The 18,671-nt window shown below is 47.5% G+C and overlaps 1 long non-coding RNA gene across 5 annotated transcripts; it reads left to right on the top strand.

The window, feature by feature from the left end:
• The first annotated feature begins 7,534 nt into the window (after positions 1–7,534).
• LOC111098378 lies at positions 7,535–17,743 on the top strand. Of its 5 annotated transcripts, none has more exons than XR_005354811.1 (3): positions 7,535–8,199; positions 15,080–15,193; positions 17,048–17,743. It is a non-coding gene; the product is annotated as an uncharacterized LOC111098378 (long non-coding RNA). The 5 variants fall into 5 exon arrangements; XR_005354807.1 differs by lacking the exon at positions 15,080–15,193 and adding an exon at positions 8,643–8,782; XR_005354810.1 differs by lacking the exon at positions 15,080–15,193 and adding an exon at positions 8,638–8,782.
• The last annotated feature ends 928 nt before the right edge of the window (positions 17,744–18,671 follow it).

Here is an 18,671-nt window from a genome sequence, read left to right as displayed (position 1 = left end):
CTTCTCACCACTGTAACCGACACGCCGTGTTGCAGGCATGGTGCTCAGGTGTGAGGGGCGCCCAGCCCACCTGGAGGGCCCTCACCTGCAGCCCGTGCGGGAGCTACAGCAATCGGGGAGCTGGAGCAGAGACTACGTGCCAGGACATAAAGGAGGGAAATGAGGGAGCCCTTCTCCAGGAGGCAAGCTGACCGCTTGGCATTCAACAGACACAGAAGGTGGGGAAGGTGTTCTGGCACAAGCAGCAGGTGGACAGAGATCCAGGTGCAGGTGGGGGGTGGCCGGAGCCCAGCTCGTGGATGCAAAGCAGTGGGTCTGAAGCCAGAGAGAGGAAGGGGGGCGGAGAGCCTGCCCCTATAGCCCTGCTTGGGGTCACTCCCAGCCACCTCCCTGACAGGCCGGAAGTGGCCATGGGACCACAAGGCAGGGCCAGGAGGACTTACTTTCTTGACTTCTTGCGTTCCTCGGATGCGTGGGTGGTTGGCATCAGCACGGGGAAGGGGAGCCAGTTTGGAGGCGGTGATGCGATTGAGGAGAATGGCGGTGTAGGTCCTACAGTTGCTCTTTCAACTGAGTGAAAACTAAAGGGATCTGTAGCGACAGCAGCAACCCGCACTGGCTGGGAACTCTCGGCCCTGCAAGTGCGAGGAGGCCCCTGAACATACATGATCTCATTCGGGCCCCACACCAGCCAGGGAGGGCTGTGACCCATTTCCTGATGAGGAGGCCAAGGCTCGGAGCAGGTAGGTAGGTCATCCCACCACACAGCTGGCCAGCAGTAGAGTCCGGATTCAAACCCAAATCTCACCGGCTCCAACGTTCATTCTCTGGGACTATTTCTGTTCATCTCGGCTTCTCTGCGGGCCACGGGGAAAGAGGTGACTGCCGGAGGGGAGCTGTGGACCCCACGGCAACACAGAACCCATGTCACTGTGGGTGGGCCATTTGCAAAAAATAAAATGCACTGTTACCCATACTTGACACCATTAAAATAATGACAATAATAAAGCCCAGGCAGTTCAAGGTTTAAATGTGGCAAAAAAAAAAAAAAAAAAAAAAAAAACCTAAAATCCCAGGTGAAAATTAGGTGAACCTCTTTCTAATGTTGGGTTGCAAATGGATTTGCAAAATATCCCTAGCTACGGCCCGACCCGCTGCTCAGAGTATCACCATCACCGGCCTCTCCCTTTGGCGGGAAGAGCATGGTCTTCAAACCTCCTTTATTAAGATGCAGATTCTCCCCGAGAGGGAGCGTCACCTTCTGCAGAAGTAATATTGGCTTTCTTTCCAACGCGACGGCACACTGACGGGATGGGCGTTGGGCAGATACACCTTGACGTGGGTGGGGGGAAGGAAGCCGAGGCAGAGAAGGAGAGGAGAGACGGCTGCCCCCAGGACAGGCCAGGCTGCGGGGGCATCTCCCTACAGCTCCCTAACCCGGATCCTGCCAATCTACAGATCTTGGCCGAGGTCCTACTGGGTACCAAGCCCTGGGTCGTAGGTGACGCAAAGACCATCAAGAATATGGATGTGCTACTTGCCTGGGGGTCAACACCTGGAGGCAAAGGCAAGACACAGAGCTAAGCTCCTCCGATCCAATCAGCCACAGAGTCAGCCGTGTCGTAGCCAAGAGCGCACGGTGGCAATCTGGGGACGGGGGCCTCTGAAGCCACTCTGCTCTTTGACTTGTCTTCGTTGAAGCTCCCTGTCGATACGACGACTTCTTCACATTTTAATTCAATCAGATCGCCCAGCCTGGTGCAAAAGGGACTCACAACAGGACCCGGACAATATAGGTCAAAAAAAAAAAAGTCTGTAATCTGCTTAACCGCCGTGTTCCACTCTGGTGCCCCAGTAAAGGCAAGAGTTTCTGCGGCCAGCCTGCAACCCAAAATCTCTATTCGCCACCTACAAGGAGACGCAGAGACCTCATCACCAATACACGTTTCTTGGAGCAGAGAACGCTCATGTCCTGCTTTGGGTTTTTTTCTTTTTCTTTTTTTAATTTTCCAATGAACATGGTTTGCAGTAATGTGATGTTTGTGCTGAGTGTGTGTGTGTGTGTGTGTGTGTGTGTGTGTGTATGACATTATGCTGTTTCTTGGTGACATTTCCATGAATAATTCAACACGAGAGGTATGTCTTGGAAAATCATCACACGCAATCCGCAGTGACGAAGGAGCCGGAGCAAAGTTGGAGGGTCAGCTGTCCGACTTCTTGTTATCTGTCCGGAAGCAGCCGTAAATTCACTGCAAAAAGCAAGATCCCAGTTCCCGGGAGCAAAAGGGTCGCTGGAAGCAAGTCAAGAGGACGTGGCTTTATTTAATTGAGAACTAAATATCTTTGGGATGGTTTTCTCTCTCCGAAGGAAGGTCACTTTGCTGCACAAGCATGTCAATGCCTCCTTGGTGGTCTGCCCCCTGATTAAGCCCAGATTTCCCCTCTAACATTACAGGTTCCTCTTCTGTGTTACAGGGACACAACCTGCCAAGCCAGTATCTGGATTTCCAACATCATTCCCCACACCCTGGAGCCCGTAGCGCCTCCCTCTCCCCCTCAGTCAGGTACTCAGAGGCCCCCTCTCATTAGCCACAGAGTCACAGAGACTCGCAAGGTATTAAGATGGCAATATCATCTTATTGGCTATTAACACAAATGTGCCAATAAACATAGTGCATAAAAATTATACATATTCCCTCGGAGTCCATAATCCCGAACTGATACGGCATAATGCAAAACACACTTCCCCAAAAGTAGTGCTTAAAGTCACGATGTACAAATTGAATTTTAAATAAATTTCCTGAAACATCACCAGTGGCTCTAGCCACATGAGCTACACACATTTACTAAAAATAAAGCGCAGAGCGGCCGTGCCCACGCCGACCCCAAAGGGATGGGCCCGGTGGGCATTTGTTGGCCTCGCCCACTGCTCCAGAGGCAGACTCACTGTGTGCACGTCTGGGTAAAATTGTTCAAACAACCCAGTGCATCCCCCTCAAGGGTTTTCCCTAATTATCAGTGATCATCAGGTTCCAAAAAGTCAGCTTGTCCTCACCTCACTCTCTATCAAAGAGGGAGATGTTAATTGCATTATCGCCTTGCCAACACCCTCTGAAATGCTGTTGTGATCATTAGCAGCCTACCATGGAGCCAGAGTGGGCCCAAACTTGGAACCAGCCAGTGAAGTACTTCCCAAAATCCCACGTGCGTGCAAACACAAGAAATACAGGGCCGTGGCCACAGAAAAGGGGGGCCCCTGGAGGGAGGGGAGGTTCCTGGAAAACCCAAGCTGCCCCCTCAAAAATTGCAGGGGGCAGCAGCCAGGTAAAACATCCAACCAGTTGGGCGCTGGGATCCAACCCTCGTCCACGGAGCCTTGCCTCCCCTCGTAGATCCGTAAGCGCTCCTGGCCATTTGTGTTATTTTCAGCCACGACCAAGACCAAAAGCATTTTGCCCTCGCTCATTTGACTTGTTCTCCTGGATGTGCAAAGCGATCTATGGTTCTCGTCAGATCGTTCCTTCCGTGACTCACCCACCAGGTAGGTACCTTTTGGACCAAGATCAGATCTCACCACCCAAAGCAGCCCCAACTCCTCAAGGCCTGCCTCAGACCCCAGCCACCCCCACCCCATGCCTCCTTTCTCGGCCCCATCCGGGGAAGATTAACTGCTGAACAGTTGATATCTTTATGCTATAAAGGGCTCTTTCCGAGACCCGCTCCTCAAAGAACAAAAAAAAAGAAAAAGAAAGAAAGAAAGAAAAGAAAAAGAAAATGGGCACATGATCAAACAATTCACAGGAGGAGGAATATACATATGCAGGAGACATATGAAAATGTATTCAACCTCAATCATAAGAGAAATCCCAATTTTAAATATTTCCATCTATCAAGCAGGCAGCTTCGTAAAGACCATCCCCTGCTTGAGAAAGCGGGGCTGCCCGTCTCCCAGGCGCCTCACAGGCCCAACCCTCCCTGGGGACGAGGTTTTCAAAATAAAGGGGCCTCCCTATGCGGGACTTCCTCTGCTGGGAATTCAGGACCAGTTAGAACCAGAGGTGCAACCAGCCGTTCACGCGAACGGAGATTTGTCACGACCCTGCTGGTAACGTCAAAGAATCAGAAACAACTCGGCGTTCACCAGGGAGGAACTAGTTAAACGATACGGTGCATCCAGCAAATGTGATTTTGTGGATTCTTAAAATTAAAAAAAAAAAAAAAAGTTCGTGGAAACCATTAAGGACATGGGAAATGTTCACAATATGTTAAGGGGGAAAAAAAGCAGGACATAAAAACTGTATGTATAGTAGATTCCCAATTCTGAAAAAATAATAATACATCTAAATGCCCATGGGTCTGTAAGGAAATGCATAAAAAATTTAACAATGTTTATCTCTGGGTAGTGGGATTACAGGCGGCTTTTATTTTCTTCTTGAAACTTGCCTGTATTTTCAAATGTTCGAAAATAAATTTGTGTTCCTCCCCTATTCAGAAAGCAGTGTTTGGCTTTTGTTCTTTGCACGCGCTGAACCCCCACAGCACTCGCTGTCAGGATGACTTACGGCGGACGGCGTGTTACCCCACCTCCGTGGGAGCTCGCTCCGGCTTCTCCTCCGGGCTGAGCCAGGGAGCAGGCCTCCCCCTCCTCCCCCTTCTCCCTCCTCCTCCTCCTCCTCCTCCTCCTCGCCTGCCCTCCACCCAAGCTCTAGGGCCTCTGAGCCTTGTTTCTGTGGTTTGCCCGCACCCTCATCCCACAGCCCGCACCTACAATTCCCAGACCAGGCGCCCAGCGCTCATGTTCTGGGTCCACTAGGAAAAAGGGTCACCGTCAGCCATGTGGGGTCTGCCCCATGGAGCTCGGGGGCCCTGTCTAGCCCACCCTTAACCACATTGAGCCCTGGGGTTGGGGCTGGAGCTGCCGTCGGAAGCACCTTCTCGGAGATCTGCTCACGGCAGGAGTGGAAATTGAAGCAACGCGGTGGAAGGAGGACAGAAGCAAGTACGGGGGGCGCCTGGGGGCTTGAGTGTCTGCCTTCAGCCCAGGGAGTGACCCTGGGGTCCTGGGATCGAGTCCCGCATCGGGCTCCCCGCATGGAGCCTGCTTCTCCCTCTGCCTGTGACTCTGCCTCTGTCTCTGTGTCTCATGAATAAATAAGTAAAATCTTAAAAAAAAAAAAAAAAAAAAAAAAGGAAGGAAGAATGGGCTGTAAGAAATTGTCCCTGGTCCTGCCAGAAAGTTGCTACAGAGGACTCATGTTGTGCATCTGTCCGGGTACAGGAGTTTCTTGCTGGACTCCCATCATAAGACACGTTGGGGGGGTGGGTGGAGACGCTGCTGCCTGTTGCCCCATCTGTGGGCCCCGATCTGGGGTGGCCTGGGAGGGAGACTGGAATCCGCTGGTCCTCCTGCTGGGGTCTCAACATGTCTGAGGCCCTGAACGTGTCACCAGAGCACGTGGGGTTCTGGGGATGGGCAGACAAGCTGGGCCAGCATGGAGCTAATTGGGACCACGGGTCATCTCCCCATGCACTGCCTCCCAGCTGGCTCCCAGGCTTCTCTCATCTCCCCTTGCACAGCCCTACCTCCTGAGTACCCTGAGGACGTGCCACCACTGTTGTGTGCACCGTGTCCTCCTCGCCGGGTCCCTGGACACCACGGCCCTCCCTAGATGGGGCACAGCACCCCCACCGCACCTGCACCCAGCAGCAGGGGGGCGGCCACCACAGCTGCCATTGGCCTGAGACGGGAGGCACGTCAGAGAGGGGAAAGAAGCCCTGACCTCACCACCCGCTGATGCGTGGCCACATGCACCTGTTACAGGATCACCCACTGGCCCTTCCCCAAAGGGCTACAAAAATTGGGATTTCGGCTTCTAGGAGCTCCCGCCCGGGCACAGGCTCTGCCAAGGCTCTATCTCGGCTGCGTTGGTCAGGCGCCCCAAGCACCCTGCCTGCCTGCAAGATACCAGGAGGATGGACCAGGCAGGTAAGTCCCACCCGACGGCCTCCTCTGATCTCCAGGGGGCACAGACAGCACTTGCGGGAGGACGACCCTCCATCCTCCCTGCGGAGCCAAGCCTCCCCGCCCCAAAGAGCCAGGGGGATGCCTGGTTGGCTCCAGAAGCCTACGCTAACCAGGGGCCGCCCCTCTCTGCCCAGGGCCCGGGCCAGCTCTCAGAGCCTCATCCCTTTCCGGCAGAGGAAACTCACCCGGGACGCGGCTATGGGCACCCGAGGGGACCCGGGAACAGATTATTGCTTCATCCCAAACCGATTCTGGTACAAACGCGATGGGCTTTTTTCAACTTTCCCCACTGACAGTGGGGGGCTGTCCCCTGGCCTCCACGGCAGTTAGCCTGAGCCTCAAAACAGATTAAGCGAGGCAGGGAGGCCACATGGTGACCATCCCGTTAGGTCCCCTCTGCTCCCTTTCCGCGTGTGAGTCACACAGTGGCTTTTCGGAGGCTTTTCAGAGGTGAGGCCTCCTCCGGAGCCAACACTCAACCTCCCGGAGGTGGCACTGGGGCGGCGCAAGGGGCCGGCAGGCGCGTTATCCTGGATCCTTCTATTTGCTGAGACCCTTGCCGGGTACGGCCCAAGTCGGGGGGACACATGAGTTGTGGGGAACCCTGACCCCGTCTCAGGTAAGCTTCTGATTTACAGTTCATTGTGCTTTCCAACAAATAATTTTTATATAATAATCCCACCAGTAAGCACCGAACCTTCTTCTTGGGAATGCAATTAAGGGAAAAATTAGCAATAAATTGTTTTCAGTACTTAACCCAGCTCCAAATTTATGGTTGCTGGAATTTATCGTTTCAGAGGCCTGAAAAACGGCAATTAATTTTATCCCATTTCCTGTCATTCACCCTCAAAACCGAAATGTAAATAAAGAACCGTGCTCGGGCTTGGCTTTTCCTGCTGGTCACAAACCTCCGAACGAAGCGCCCCTCCCGCCCCGGCCAGTGGCCGCTGACGGCGGCTCCTGAACCTCAGAAGCAGGGAAAACACGCCTCATCTCCTCTTCTGCCGGTGCTGCCGCCGCTGCCGCCGCTGCCGCCGAGCAACACGCGGGCCGCCGGCCCGGTGCAGGGATGTGCATCACGGAGGAGCGTCAACGAGCACCCGGCAAGTTGGATTCCGGCGCCAATGCTGGATGTATCCGTCTGCCCTATAAATAAGCACTGATCACCTCCATTTTATTGAACTCATTTTCCAGGCAAGCAAAGACCACAAGATTCTCCTGCACATTTTCTCTTTACACCCTCTAGTACTGCTGCTAGTGTCAAGTCCGACAGATTTATAGCCCATTCATTCATGGGAACAAAAACCCTGCCACGGCTGGTCATGGGACACGCAATAGCAGTTAGTTCAAGAGATAACAACTGCCATAGCTCACCTCTCCATTCAGCACTACAGAGCCAGCTCTGCTTGGGAGGTAATAAATGCTTCTTGTTGTGTGCTTTGAGTCATAATCCAGAAATAACTGTGGTGGGCCTCGCCCCAGGCCCCGCCTCCAGGGGAACAGCTCCCCTCCCCGGGCCCCCACCCCCCGACCGGCTCCAGGCCTCCACTCCAGCCCCCTCTCTGCCTGCCACGGGGACGGCGTGGGGGGCTGCAGGCGGCCCTCGTGGAACCCAAGCCGAGGCCTTACATCTCAGGCGATTATGCAAAGTCGAAAAGCCCGACCTCCTTCTGCGTGGTGCGTGGCCAGGCGGGCACAGGCATCCATCCCAGCCTGGCAGGTGACCCTCAGCTGGCCCCAGCTCGGTCGCACGTGCCTTCTCAGCATCCTCTCTCTCGAGCAGTAAATGAGGCCTGACTCAGGACCCACACTCTCTTAGCAAGCCAAACTTGCTCCTGACCGAGCCCGAGAGCCAGAGGGAGAATCAAAGGAGGGATGGCCCTTACCTTGCACGCGGGTCAGAAACCACCAGAGAAAGCCAGGGCGTGAGCCCTGATCCCAAGAGAGAAGGGGGCTGCTCCTGACTGGCTCACTCCAGAGCCTGGGGACACCCCCGGCGCCAAGGGGGCACGCAACCCAGCACGTGTGGGAGAAACCGGTGGATTTTTTTTTTTTTTTTTAAGTGAACAACCCGGAAAAGTATAGCCAGGATCCGTTCCAAACCCATCCTGGGACAGATTAGGAATCTGAATCTCAGAGCAGGGACAGGTTTGGACAAAGAAGCCACACGGCAGGTAAGCACTCTGCTTCATTTCAAAGTCAGCCTCAGCCCCTCACAAGACTGTGTTCGCTCATCTGTAATGGGCGTTTTAACTACACCTAACTCAGAGTATTGTTGTTCGAGCTGAATGAGATCTATAAATATATTAAATGCTACACATAAAAAATACATAAATATATGTCTTATCTAAATATCGTGTAATATATAAATACATTTGTATATACAAGCAAATGTATTTGTATAATAAATAGTCAATAGACATGTAGGAAAGTAAATAAATATATAGAGTAAATGTATAATAAGCATATAGTAAAAAAAAATAGACACATAAGATAGAGTAAATAAATATACGTCGTCAAAGCTTAGCACAGTGCTAAGCAAGAGCCTGTGTTGTAAAATTAATTCGGTTAGTTGGAGAGACAAAAGATCCACACGAGACAATTTTTGAAAGCTCAGGAGAAGCCAGAAGATTACTGAGGATGAGACGATGCTTCAAGGGAAATGCCTGCAGTGTTTTAAACCCTCCACTAGGACACAGACACACCTGCCCACCTGCCTCCACCCCGGCGACGCTCTGCGGCCTGCGCTCTTTCCAGGTGTGTCGTCGGCGCTGTCACTGTTAATTAAACACCAAAAAAAAAAAAAAAAAAAAAAGCTGATGACATGGGACCCTAATACCATCCCTCTGGGCTCTTGGGGTCTCTGGACCTTGGGGTCCAGCTGGGAAATGAGGCTCGGAAGATAGACCTAAGGTCCAGGGCAAGCTAGTTGAGATGGGAGTCGAGAGCCTCCGGGCTGTCGAAGGTTCCAGAGAGACAAACACCAAGGTTAATCTCCGAGGGAAAACACAAAACCCAAGGGGGGCAGGGGAGAGAGGTTGCGACACGCATGGAGAATGACACTGGGCATCAGTTGCTGTAAGTACATTCGTTGCTAATCAATCAGCTTTTATTGTGACGCCCCTAGCTCAGCTCATAACGCAGGGAAGCAGCTTCAGCAGCAGTGGAAACGTTTCCAGTTTAATAATCCCTGCTAATTGAAAGCAGCTCGGAACCGAGCGGGGTGGGGTGGGGGGTTGGGGGACAGCGGCACAGTTTATGGCCACAGAGCTGTTCCTACGGGGAGCAGAACACCCTTTGATGCTGGAGGGGGAGGGCTGCGGACCCTAATTCCTCCCGCCGTCTGCTTGGGCGGGGGAGCCCTTCCCTTCCCATGTTTCCCTCGTAGAACGGTAGAGCTGTAGGACTGCCCTGAAACCTGTTTTTATCTGTGCAAAATTAACCACCCCCTGCTGCAAAAACTGGATTCTTTTCTTCCTCAACGGAGAATTCCATTCCTTTTTTATAATTGTTCTTTCCTTTCAAATCACCTAATATGACAAATGCTGGGCGACGTGATAGTTCATCTGCTAAAGAGTGTCTTTATGAGTTGAGGCTTCAGTGCTTTAATGGAGAAATTGCCTGATTTAAGTAAATCATGTCACCTTCACCCTTGCAATCATATTTGTTGCAGGCGTCTGCTGACCTAACCTGCGGAGCAAAAACAAAAACACATTTACATTTCCGGGCTGAGATACTCGGTTCAAATGCTGTACAAATGGGTCATAATGAAAAGTAATTTTAGCGCACGGCAGAGGTATGACTTAAGCACACTTTTGACAGTTTTTACACATACATAATTATTCAGCATTGTGATTTAAACAGGTAAAAGGCAGATTTCAGCGCAAAAGCCCCTGATTCCTCAGCCCTGGTCTTCTTGGCTTCCCAAGCAGAGCTACAAATGGAGTCATAGATACAGCAGAGGGACGTCCTCTGTACGATGTGCCAAGAATCAGCTGGGCTTGTCCTTCCCCCCTTGGGTACACACAAACCCCTCCGAGCAGGTGCCCAGATCTTGGTTCGGCCTCCCGCTCCCCGCGACGCCAAATTGCGTCTATCATGTGGTAGGGAATCAATACGACTTTGTCAAGGGACTGAGTAAAGATGGCCAAAACTGGGGGTGAAAAAAAAAAGATCTTTAAAAAAAAAATCAACAAACACAGATGTATAAGGAAGGCTTTCTCCAAATGAAGGCAATTAACAATTAAACATCACAGGAAGTGGACACTCAGGGTCAGTGAGCTCGCAGACCTTGATCCTCACACCTGGCTCTGCTCGGCATTTATTCCCTCCTATGATGGGGAGGATGGGGAGAAGGGCCTTCCTCATTCTCCATCCGCTCCTTCTCGGCTGCATGAAGGGTTCTGAGTATTAAAAACATAATCAGGGGCACCCGGGTGGCTCAGCGGTTGAGCATCTGCCCTCGGCTCAGGGCGTGACCCCGGGGTCCTGGGATCAAGTCCTGCATCAGAGTCCTCGTGGGGAGCCTGCTTCTCCCTCTGCCTGTGTCTCTGCCTCTCTCTCTGTGTCGCTCATGAATAAATAAATAAAATCTTAAAAAGAAAAAAAAAACATAATCACAGTCTTTGCTTTCCTCTGACACCAGCTGAGCTGCTTAACTGAGCTGCTTGCAGCAGCCAGGAACGTAGCAGAGGCTAGAGTCTCCACCAGGCAGCAAAGTTTAGTTCCTTTATTAACAAAATTTAAAAGATTTTTTAAAACTTAAAACATCTTAATTGGAAAGAATTTAAGTATTTCCTGAATAAACTATTCCCTTACATTTAGCTCGATTTTGCCATAAACCTAAAAAGTCCATCTAGAAGATGCCATAAAATTATGAGGCATTACAAGTGTTATACTACCCTAAACAATGGGACTTTAAATGGTAGTCAGTGCCTTTAAAATAGTATACATTGTTCTCAAAATTCCATCTACCGCCACCACTACCCAAGATAATTTGGGGGAGGTGGGGGTGCATCTACGTTTCTTTTCATTTAAAAACATTTGGAATACGTATATTTTATTCTCCAAGTCTCTGCTTAGAGAACTAGATTTCTCTTTTGGCAACACGGGTTTATTCCTCTGGAAAATGGTGCTGGCACCGTATCATGTGCTGGCAGCTAGAGCTCTAGTTAAAATCAGGGTAAGAGGTGGGCTGGCTGGGCCAAGAGTCAGGGAAGCCCTAGAATTGGACACATTCTGGCATTCAAGGCAGAGTCAGTGAAACAGATGGGCAACGCCCAGCCCCAGTCCCCAGCCCCCAACAGACCCGTAGAGTCCCTCCAACTCATTCAGGCTGCTCCAGAAAGTAGTTCTCCGATCCTGGTGGCAGGGTTAAGAAGAGGTGCACCCATTTGCATAATGATAACCCACCCGTGTCCACACACACACAGGTTCTGGGATTCTAGTGGCCATGGGGCCCCTCCCAGACCAGCCACCCGAAGAACAGACCACGTGTTGACGTGGGCACATCATGAGACACACGCCCATTTCATCTTCAGAGCTGTAAAGAGTTGCCCAGAATTCACCCTGAAAAGGCAACATGGAAGAGGAGATCTCAGGGCTGGGGTAGGGAAAAATTTTGTGACGCCAGCAAGTTACAAAAGGGACACACTGAGAAGCACCTACCCCCTGCCACCGCCTGCCCGAGTCAGCTTGGAGGAGCTCCCAGTGGCCAAATCCAAGGACAATTTAAGGGAGAAAATAAATAATAGCACTAGTGGTGCTCAGGAATTACTGAGAGATAAAAAATAATAATAATAATAATAAATAATAGCAATACACTGTAACCCTTGGAATAAAACATATCCATACATTCGTGCCGATATCCATAAATGAATAAAGAAAAAAGACCAGCCCTCCCTTACTACAATTAAATTTCAAGTACAGAAGGAGTGACGGAACTAGGAAGTCACCATTAGCAAACACTGAGGCAATAACGTTTTTAAAAACATACTTTAATTCATCCCAAGCAGGGACCACCGTTATGAACTTTATTACAAGTGTTTATCTACTCTTCTCTAAAAGCATGACCAAAGAGCTCTCACTTCCAACCCGTGACATAACTCTCAATGTATCCTGCAAGTACCACTTTCGTAAACGTCTTTAATACGGGTGCTTTTATTTTTTGTTGTTATTTATTTTTTTATTGAATAAACTTGACACACCACGCTGTGCAAATTTAAGGTCTACAGTATATTACTTTGATACATTTATATATTGCAAGGATTGAGCACGATCCTATGGTGGGCGCACACGGTCTCTGTGGTTTATCTGCTACTCAATACAAGCGTGTACCCTCAAACACTATCAGTCTCGACCCCCAACACCCCGTGCCCTGGTAGCCACTATTTTACTCTTGTTCTGACAGGTCCTATTTTTTTTTTTCAGATTCCTCATATAAATGGTATCCTACAGCGGTCGTCTTTGCCTGATTTGTCTCGCTTAGTATAATGAACCCAAGGTCCATGCAGGTTGTCACAAATGGTGGAATAGCCCCCTTTCTCATGGCTGAATAATACTCCATTGCATACATATACCACATGCTTTTTATCCATTCAACCACTGATGCGCATTCGGGTTTTTTCCGTATTTTGCATATTGTAAATAATGCCACAATTAACGTCGGAATGCACGTAGCTCACGGAAATCCTGCTTTCGTTTCCCTTGTGTATACACCCAGAGGGAGAATTGCTGGATCATATGATAGCTCTATTTTGAATTTCTGAGGAGCCTCCGTATTGTTTTCCACAGCGGTTGGCCCAATTTATATCCCCCCCCACACACACACAATGTATCTGGTTTTCCTTTTCACTGCATCCTCACCAGCACTGTCATTTCTTGTCTTCTTGATTCCAGACTTTCTGACAAATGTGAGGTGGGATCTCACTGCGGTTCTGCTTTGCGTCCCCCTGATGATGAGTGATGTTGAGCATCTTCTCGTGTGCCTGTTGGCCGTTCTGATGTCCTCTTTGAAAAACCGTCTATTCCGTTCTGCACACTTTTTAACCTCACCCCTTCTCTGATACACAGTTGGCAAAAATATTCTCCCGTTCTGTTGGTTGTCTTCATTTTGTTCGTTGCTCTTTTTGCTGGACAGAAACATTTGAGTTTTGTGTGATCCCATTTGCTGATATTTGTTTTTGTTGTTTGCGCTTTGGACATCAGGTCCAAAACATTGCCAAGACCAGTATCAGTGAGCTTCCCTACTTTTTTTTTTCTAGGAGTTTTCTGGTATCATATCTTAGATTTAAGCCTTTGATCCATTCATAGTTAGTTTCCATAAGTGGTCTAAGGTAGGTGTCCAATTTCATTGTTCTGTGTTTCTCCAATTTACCCAACACCATTTGTTGAAGAGACCGTCCTTTCCCCATTGGATGTTCTTGGCTCCCTTCTCAAATATTAGTTGACTGGATATTCCAGGGCTTAATTCTGGGCTCTCCATTCTGTTCCACCAGTCTACGTATCTATTGTTGCACCAGTACCATAATGTTTTTATTACTACAGCTTTGTAGTATAGGGGGGTTTTTTAGAGATTTTATTTATTTATTCATGAGAGACCGAGAGAGAGAGGCAGAGGGAGAAGCAAGCTCCATGTAGGGAGCCCCACACGGGACTCGAACCCAGGACCCAGGATCATGCCCTGAGCTGAAGGCAGACACTCAACCGTTGAGCCACCCAGGCGTCCCTGTAGTATAGTTTTAAATAAGGAAGCCTGATACCTCCAGCTTTTTTCTCTGGATTGCTTTGACTCTTGAGGGTCTTTTATAGTTCCACACAAATCAGGATTATTTCTGCTACTTCTGTGAAGAATATCTCGGGTATTTTGGTCCATAATAATAATTATTGCAGCAAGAATTGGCAATGGATGCTAAAATTAGTAGGCAAGCAGAAATGTGATAAGAAACATGATATCGGCATAGCTTCAAAGTGCCTCCCCATGAGAATTAGAAACCCGGTGGACAGCCCTTAACCAAGTTTTCAAACTTACTATCACTTGTAATACAACAGAGGCATCATTTACCACCTGATATGATACACTAAGATACTAAAATACATTTTTTTCCTTTACAAAAATCTGTTACTTGTAAGATGTAATGGGGCAAATGATTATATGAGCAACCACGTAAGTTACAAGTTGCAAAAAAAAAAAATTGGTGTCATAATTTTATATAATACAATTAATAATACTTTATTAATATGACCTTTTGATTGATCATAAGATCTTGCCAGCTCTCTTTTCTGCAAAAGTCTGCAACATCATTTATTAGGTCATCAAAAATTACACCTTTAAAAAAAAATTACACCTTGAGCCACTTCATCCTCAGTTGACACAATTGAAAGCGATGTCGATCAACCTTGCCTGCTGCAAGACTGCAAATAATATTTGATCATTTTTAATTTGAGGATGATCTTTCTGCTGATAAAACTGTTAGTGGAGCTCTGGAGAGTATTTTACAGGCTGTGTCTGCACTGGGATCCATTTCTGATAAATTATTTTGAAATACAAATTTTAGTACATCCAGAGCTGATGATTCTCATGGAACAATTTTTCTAAAAAGATTTAACTCTTCACACGAGTCAGTTTTGTGTAAGTCTGAATTTAATTTTCATTGTAAATTTATACAATGGCGTCTTAATATTTCCTATGACATTTCCTGTAACTTGTGGAGGTCATACAAGAACCTGAAAGTAGCTTCATCATTCATACGTAAGTCAAAATCCCCGTTGATGCGTTCTATCACTCTATCTTCAATTACGAGGAAAAATTAATTTTAAATTTGCCCCCCTCGTTAATACTTGGTTCTTCTGAAGCTTCTATGAAAGCAGTGTTCTTATCCATCAAATACATTGTCAAATGGGACAATCTTTCAATCCGAGCCTGTGGATATTTGCTTTGCCACGTGGTAACGGTTTATAAAAAGAGAGGTTTTTAAGTCTTTGAAGATCCTAATAACTCCCATAATGCTTTATTGTAATGCCACAAATATCCACGTGTATGTTTTTCTTTTGTAGTATTTTACTGACAAGAGTTAACTGTCTGAGCATTTACAGTTCCCATCCTGGCTCTCAGGTCAAAGAGTTAATGTTTGTGCAGACACCACAGGGACCAGCTCCAGGGATGGACAGGTAAGCTGGCCCCGCGTACTACAGGTGCCAGCGCTGTTCCCAGGAGGAGCCCCTCCTGCAGCTGCTGCTGTCACCACTCACAATCTGTGTCCAGATCCTGGTCCTCACTGCTACTGACACATCTCCTCTGCTCGTGTGCGTATGTTCCATCATCCCATCAGACTTCGCTTACAAAACACAGTTCAAAGATTACACTCTTCAGAATTTCAACATTTTTCAAAAATTGCAAAACAGTTAAGACTCCTCTCGCAGACAGTCGCATGCCCAGCCTCCACACGCCTGTGAGGGCAGCCCTGTAGAGAGATTTATACTGTCTCCAGTTGTTTTTTTTTTTTTTTTCATAGCCTATCGTCATACTAAATGTGTTATTCCACAGCTTTAAGTTCACTCCCCAGTAGGTCTTGGAGCTGTGTCCACATTGGCGCATAGAGAGCTGCCTGAGTGTTTCCAGCTGCTACACAGGGTCCTGTAGAAGGACACATCAGTGTTTGTTTACCCATCGCCTTGTTGACGAACATTTAGGCTGTTTCAGTGTTTCCACGCTGTAGGACAAGCGATTCTGCAATTGACATCCTTGTGTCCTTGTGTTAGTGCTTCTTCTGACACCAAGAAGTGGACGTGCTAGGGTTGTGTTGGTTTTATTTTGTTTTTAACCTAAAATGCCTACCTTCTTCTTTATTTTGTTTTTAACTTAAAATGCCTACCTTCTTCTTAATTTTTTAATGCAAATTCAATTATCCAACAGATAGTACCTCATTAGTCTCAGATGCAGCGTCCAACAATTGTCTACCATTTATAGGCCTGTCACTACGCATCAGGCAGTGTGCTGAGTGTTGGATGTGCACATCTCATTTAATGCTCTTACCAGAACTATGGAGAAGGCAGTGTCTCATCCCCATTTTACAAATCTGAGACCTAGACCCAAAGAGGCCAGGTAAGCTCAGGACCTGCAGCGGGTGAGGAAAAAAGCCAGAATTCTCCCACCAGGCAGCTCCAACTCCAGCACATGCTTTCCTCACGACTGCGCCCATCTGACTTCATGTGTCTTTATGGACCAGTTTGCATTTATGAATTGAGAACCCACTATGTACCCTTCACTATCTAGGAAAAATCTTGGTGATGCAGATCCACTGAAATCGAGATGTTCATCCCACATATGGGAGAGGGGCCCAACCTCAGAAATTTGACCAGACCCCATTGCTAACAAGCAGCAGAGCTGGGGCCTACACCAGAGCCCCTTCTGTTTTCCTAAGGATGCATATACGCATCTGGGCGTGGTCACCAAAGCAGGTCTTAGGCTCAGAAAGCAAATCTGCTCAGTCAGGTGCTGGGACGAGAGGAGCAGAGTCCCTGGAGTCTGGCCTAGAGTCCTTCATCTCCATCACACACACACCCTTGCCCCCTGATACGTTGTCTCACAGCAAAGACCTCCAGTTCCAAGGAAGCCCTCACCTGTGCGGGAGGCCAGAGGTGCAATTTCATCTTCGCCACCTCACACCACTCAAGTCAAGATTAGGCTGGACGTGGCCCCAGAAAGGGCCATGGTGTATTGAGAACTCTGTTTGGACAGGTCGGCTTTCTATGTTCATGCTCTCACCTCAGTACCCCTCAACCCCAAAGTTTGTCGAATTTGAACTTTAGACACAAATAGGAGCACAGGGAACAAAAGAACACCTTTGAGTCTAATCGGTGTGACCCTGATCAACTCGGGACAGGTAATCCGGGCATGACAAACTGGTGGCCAGGCAGGAGCAGTAGAGGCATCTAACTCTTTGTGTAGAGCTACAGTCGATCCCAGGCGATTCTCTGCCCATATTTAAGCTTAGTTTCTCTCCCATATTTTCCAACACACAGGTCCTGGTTGGCCAAGGCCATTGACTGCCTCTCAACCTCTACCATCATGGCGGCTACAGAACGAAGACCCCATTTCCTATTAACCAGGGTGAAACACAGAGGTGAAATCGCCTGCCTGGGCGCCCTGGCTGTGGCTCACTGAAGCGTATCTGGCAAAGGAAAACCACAGTAAATCTAAACTTTTCCCGCCTGCTTTCCGCTGTGCCTGATAGATTTAAACAGGAACCGTGACATCCTCTCCAGAACCCCCTGCCAGATTACCCTCTGACCTCCACTGGATGGGACAGAAAACAGAAAGAAATCATGAGACATATGGAAATATTTAGTCATTCCAGATGCAGACATACATCTGAGCAATTAGAGCAAACGTCACATTATATGGCAGAGTTAGTGCAAGAAACAGGAGAAAAATGTAGTCTTTAGGTGTTCTTCCAAGAGAACATTTCAACTATGAAACTATGGGAGGCAGTCTTAAAAGGAAAAAAATCTGAAAAAACTGCTTTTGTGGGGTGAAAAAAAATATGATGGATAGATTTTTTTTTTTAGATGGAGAATTAGAAGACCAGCTCAAGAGACATTACCAGGGCTCAAGATGGGTCAGTAAATGAAAAATGAGAAGGAAATAAGAAAAAGAGGTTAGGATAAAAAAAAAAAAAGTAGTTTGAAAAGAAAGGAAGAAAGGGGAATGGGAAGCAATAATTAAAAAGGAAACCTCTTCCCTAGACCCCATGAATATGGAGGCGTTCAAGGAAGAGGATCACCAGGCTCCTTACCCAGAAGGGACTACATGGGATATGCTTTTATTTCACACGAAAATGGAAACGAGTTAAATTTCTCTATTGAAAGACTTAGTTTGGGTCACGAACAAAACCCAGCTTTGTGCAATTGCAAAGGAGCACACTTACAATAAAATGTCCCAGAAAGTTTAAAAAATGCATTCATGCATTTATTCATTCAACAAATAAATATTGAGTTCTTTCTACATGCCAAAGAAGGCGACAGGCAAAGACCTACCATGCAGACATAAAAATAAATCAGGGATGATAATATTAATATTTAACAAAGGAAGGATTGAAGCAAAATGGTCAATGTGAACATTTTTTTCTCCATCTTTGCCAGATATATAAACAAAAAAATAGAGAGGATTTGCACAATCTTACTAATAAGCTTACATATGTGTGTATATAGGGAACATGCAAAATCATATACCCAAAGATTCAATATGGCATTTGAACAAAATGGGTTTGAAGAATTTTATTAATAAACTTGAATACACATACACATCTTTCAAACCTTCTACCCAAAAGTCTAAAAGGCTTTCCACTAACCACAGGTGGCTATTTAAATTCAAGTTTCTAACTAATTAAAAAGAAAACAAAGAATCAGTTCTTCAGTCTTAATTTCCACACATCATGTGTCTAGTGGATACCATCGTGCAGCTGTAGTGCATTTCTATCTCTACAAAAATTCTACTGGATGCTGCTGTACAGAATGCAGTTTTTAAAATGCTACATAACATTTATGAAATGTCCCTATAATATGCACAAAAGAAAGATAAACTTTTTAAAAATTTAATTGAGATTAATAATTAAAAATCAAGATCTTAGCACTGAGACATGTTCAT

This window comes from Canis lupus, chromosome 1, assembly GCF_011100685.1.
Source record: "Canis lupus familiaris isolate Mischka breed German Shepherd chromosome 1, alternate assembly UU_Cfam_GSD_1.0, whole genome shotgun sequence".
Taxonomy (NCBI): domain Eukaryota; kingdom Metazoa; phylum Chordata; class Mammalia; order Carnivora; family Canidae; genus Canis; species Canis lupus.
This window is presented reverse-complemented; position numbering and strand designations above follow the sequence as displayed.